Raw genomic sequence first — 5,045 nt, forward strand, 5'->3', positions numbered from 1 at the left:
TTGCCAACATTGGTACCACAACCCGATGCATTCGCTCTACTTGGCCATTTCCCCTAGGGACACCTGTAGTAATCAACAAATGTTGTATACCATTGCTTTCGCAAAAGTTCTCGAAACTATGTGACGTGAAAGCTGCTCCCCTGTCTGTGATAATTCTACGCGGATTCCCAAATATCGATGCTTGCCTCGCTAAGTGGTCCACAACTGCCTCTGATCCTGTATCTTTTGTGGGATAAAGCCACACAAACTTCGAAAATGCGTCTACGACCACTAATATATAACTGTATTTTTTGCCTGTAACCGTCATTGGTACTACGTGATCTATATGGTACGTTTTTAATGGATGGTCTTCCTTATCGATAGGTGATAAGAAGCCTTCCTTCTTACCGCTCTTACCGTTTATTACTAAACACTCTACACAATTCTTGACTATTTTTCCAACTTTCGATTCTAATTCTGGAATATAATATGCCTTCTCCACGCAATCGCATGTTCTTTTGGCTGAGAAGTGACCTTGCCTATGAGCTACCTGAATAATCTCTTCCTACAAAGAATTAAGAACCACTATCAATTCCCTGCTGTAATCTTTGTATAATATATCATGGCGGATATAAAAATCTTCGTAACTCGACGTCTCTAAAATTTTCCGTATAGCACGAGTCCATTTATCGTCTAACTGTGCTTCTTTCAATCTGTGCCGTAGTGAGTCGTTTATAAGCATGCAACTTAATCTGCTAAGTGCATCAGCATGCTTCATTTGCGTTCCCGACCTATGTTCCACAGTATAATTGAACTCTTGAAGGAACATTGCCCACCTAGCGACTCGCGTCGGTACGTCCTTCTTCTTTAAGGTCATCGTAAAAGCGTTGCAATCTGTCACTATTTTGAATGGAACCCCTAACACGTAAACTCTCCTCTTCTTAAGAGCCTCCACTATCGCAAGAACCTCCAGGTCATAAGAGTGGTAGTTTTCGTTCGATGGTTTTGTCTTCCGGCTCATGTACATGACCGGGTGAAACTGTTGGTCCTCTGGCTCTTGTTGTAACAGTACAGCTACGTAACCATGTTTAGAGGCATCTGTATGAATTTCTGTAACGCCACTCGGATCATACAGCTTCAACACCGGAGATTGTACAAGAGCCTCCTTTAGTTGCTGAAAAGCAATAGTTTGCTCATCTCCCCATTTAAAATTTACATTCCTACGTAGTAAGTCTGTCAATGGTTTGGCCATCAGTGCATAGTTCTTAATGAATCTGCGAAAATATGATGTTAAACCCACAAACCTCTGAACTGCTTTTTGGTCCTTCGGTGCCTTGAATGCTTTTACTGCTCGAGTTTTCTCTAACGACGGTCGCACTGTGTTGTCTTCTATAATATAACCAAGAAAATCTACCTTCCGTTTCAGAAAGCTACACTTTCTCCACTTTATGCGCAGTCCCGCCTTTGCTGCTAAGTTCAAAACCTTTTCTATTTTTAAAATACCTTCTTTCTCGTCTGCCCATGGAATGATTATGTCATCCATTAAAATAACGATAGTCCCGTCATTAATCAACTCTCTAAATATCGCGTTTATGTATCTGCAGAAAACTGCCGGCGAGTTCGATATTCCGAATGGTACATAAAAAAATTCGTACTGACCCTTGCTTGTCACAAATGCTGTATATTTCCGTGAACCTTCTTCAACGGGGACATGGAAAAATCCGTTTTCTAAATCTAATGTTGTGAACACCTTAGACCCCTGCAACCTCTGAACTACCTCATCCATTAATGTCATGGGAAAATTGTCGCGTACAACTTTCTCGTTAAGTTTTCGGTAGTCACAACAAAGACGTTTGCTTCCATCCTTTTTACCTACCAGCACAATTGGAGAAGCATAGTTCGAATTACTCGTAGCAATTATACCCTCATCTAACCACGTTTTTATCTGTTTTTCGATAAATTTTTGGTCCTCGTAGGACGTTGATAAACCGGCAAATCATCCGTTAGTACAATCTTCATCTCAACTTGAGTCAACAGTATGTACCGTCTAACAAGTTCGTCAATAGCAGCCGAACCACCTTTACTGAGGTGAGCTAGGTCGTGTTGTGAACCTTCTACCTCCTCAACCTGTAGACACAGTCCTGGAAATTCTTCCCACAACTCCATTATGCTACTCTCTGAAACCCTCGTTTCCTTGCCTTCCTTTTGTTTGTACGTGAGTACATCGCCATCTTCTCGGATTATCAAATCCACTTGACTTAGTATCGAACGACCCAAAATAGCTGGATAATCCATGTCTGCATCTTTAATAATATGAAACGTTATCCCTATCTCCACGTCGTCCACCAACGCCTTCGCGTTAAAGCTTCCTGAGGTACATATCTCCCGATGACCTATCCCTTCTAATCTACGCTTATCTCCGTTAATCCTTAACCCAAAATCTAACTCGTTTACCGTCGATTGCCGTATTAAGCATAAACCGCTTCCCGTATCAAGTAAAGCTGGGAAAATGGTATTACCCACCTTTAACTTCTTGAATCTTAAATCCCTATCTGCTCTCGAAGGTTTCCATTTAATCTCCTTTACCGTGTTCAAATTCGTCTTTTCTGACTTCACCTTAACATTCTCTCCTGGACATTTATAAGACTTGTGTCCCATCTTACTACATTTGAAGCACTTGACCTGTTGGTCCTTCAATGTACAGTCCTTAGCTACGTGAGACGCATCTCCACATTTAAAACATTTCCTTTCGCCTGCTTGCGCTTTATCTTTATCCACCTTTTCACTTTTCGGCTTAAAATCTAACGCGGTAGATTTCGGTTTCGTCGAAATCTTTTCGTAAATTTTTATCTGTTCTTTTAGCTCTTTGATACTTTTGGCTTGATATAAGACGGTTTTGTTGAACCTGGTGTCCGTTATCCCTGCCACAAAGTAATCTAACAGACTTGCCTCATCTAAATGAATCTTTTTCCCGATTTCCATCAACGCATACAAAAACTCTAAGAATGTCTCACTATACTTCTTTTGTCGATTTCTCAATATTCTGTGCACCTCTGCTGAACATAAGCTGACCCCGAATTCTGCAATGAGAGCCGCTTTCAACTTATTCCAGTCTTTCAGACCTACTTGACTTCTAACGAACGACTTCGCTGCCCCTCTCAACAGCTGTTTAGCGTAAATGAACTTGTGAACCTCGGTCCACCCTACAGTTTCTGCGCTCTCCTCGAATTGCTCCACCCACTGGTTAACATCAAAATTGTCTGTTCCATTAAATAAAGCCAAGCTGTCTTGAATATCTTTAAAAGTAAAATGGGGACCTGCGACTAGCCTAGGGCTGACAACAACCGCTTCCCCCCCGTGATGACACCGACTCAAAATCATTTTCTTCCTCTTCTTTATCTTCTTCCTCATCGTTCAGTAACCCATAATGTCTGAGAAGTCTTTCTCTCAGATCCTTCTTCCGTCCGTCCAGTGGTAAATCTAACTCCCCAAGTTTCGTCTTTAATAACACTACAGTCATATTTAATATTGCTTGAGCATCCATTTTGAAAATTTTTATCGATATTCAATTTAAAATATATATATTACTACTTTTAAAATATAATTTTTTGATTCAAAATTATTGTAAAATATAATTACATATATCCAAGTTTTAAATTTTCCTTTGAAAATTATCTCTACTTTTTACAGATTTTAAATTAATAACCAGTTTTCAGATTCTAGTTTTTCAATGAATGAAGTTGTTTATGAAAATTCGAACGAAATTTGTACACGTTTATAAACGCAATCTGCTTTTAATCTTGAAAAATTAGTTGTTTTTAATTTCACAAATTCTTATTATTTTCTTCGGTTTTTTACCAATATCTTTAGTAGTTTGTTTATTTAAATGCAATATACTTTACTATTTACTATTGAACGTACAACAAAATACGCAAACAACAAGCAAAGTTGATTTAACACAAATTTCTCTTCTTAACTTATCTTTTTCCTGCTGGGTACTTTGTCTTCAGTAATCGCTGCTTTCGATGACTTCTGCTTCTATTGCCTTGCCGCTGCGCTGCTTTTCTATTGCTGCATTTACTGAACTGTTGCTTCTTCAATTTACCTATATTTCAAACGTTTTGTGAGTTTTACTTTGTTGTATTGCGATCTCTATTACTCTCGCTATGTACTATTCGTACCATTAATATTTCTTCAGCTTTAATGTAAAACGACAGTTTCTAGCGTCGTTATGTAAATACACTTATGTATATGTGTTACTACACTGTTCTGTCCACCAACACTTGCTTACGCTTCACTTAAGTACATATGTCTGTTTGTATCTTCTTATTGGAAACAATACGACACTTTCAATGTTCTTAGCACGTAGCAACACAAACCGACGCCTTGTCTTTGCTCGCTACTGGCTATGTGCAAAAAAACCACCCTTTTACCATCACAACGCTTGTCTGTTTGTAGATATGTACAAACACTGTAGTGACGCTACTGAAACGCCAAGTTCACTGCGCAACAACACAATTTGATACACTTGTACCGACGCCACTCAACCAGCCTACTAAGCTTCCTGGACACCTGATGGCTTTGATTTCTTGTTCACAACGTCGTTTGTATGTATATATGTATACACTGACTGTACTAATGCTTCCGCAAATGCTAAGTCAACTACGCAACAACACAATTTGATGCACTTGTACCGACGCCACTCGACCAGCCTACTTATATAGATTTCTGGACACCTGATGGCTTTGATTTTTTGGTACAGTTTGGTTCAAGAACCTATGTGATCAATTTACACCGATTTGTTGCTGCTATGGGTTTTACACCTCTTTTGAAATGTATTTTTGTCAAATTACACGATTTTTGCTTTTCTTTTTGTTTTTGTAATGGGTTTGCACCTCTTTTGAAAATTATTTTTATTCAAATTAGAGATTTCACTTTGCATATTAGTTTTTCTTTTAAGTTTTTGGCTAAAACTTTTACGCCTTCAAACGCGCTCTCAGTTTTCTCGGTTTTCAATCGGTTGAGCCCCCACTTTGTAGGTTTTAATTAATAAAACACGTATTTTT

General features: G+C 38.8%; 1 protein-coding gene across 2 annotated transcripts in view; it reads left to right on the forward strand.

The window, feature by feature from the left end:
- LOC118735397 (transcriptional regulator ATRX-like) overlaps window positions 1-5,045 on the forward strand; it is a 101,676-nt gene that overhangs the window by 85,892 nt on the left and 10,739 nt on the right. The window lies entirely within an intron of this gene.

The sequence above is a fragment of the Rhagoletis pomonella genome, unplaced genomic scaffold (assembly GCF_013731165.1).
Source record: "Rhagoletis pomonella isolate Grant_MI unplaced genomic scaffold, Rhpom_1.0 Rhpom_scaffold_00003, whole genome shotgun sequence".
Classification (NCBI taxonomy): domain Eukaryota; kingdom Metazoa; phylum Arthropoda; class Insecta; order Diptera; family Tephritidae; genus Rhagoletis; species Rhagoletis pomonella.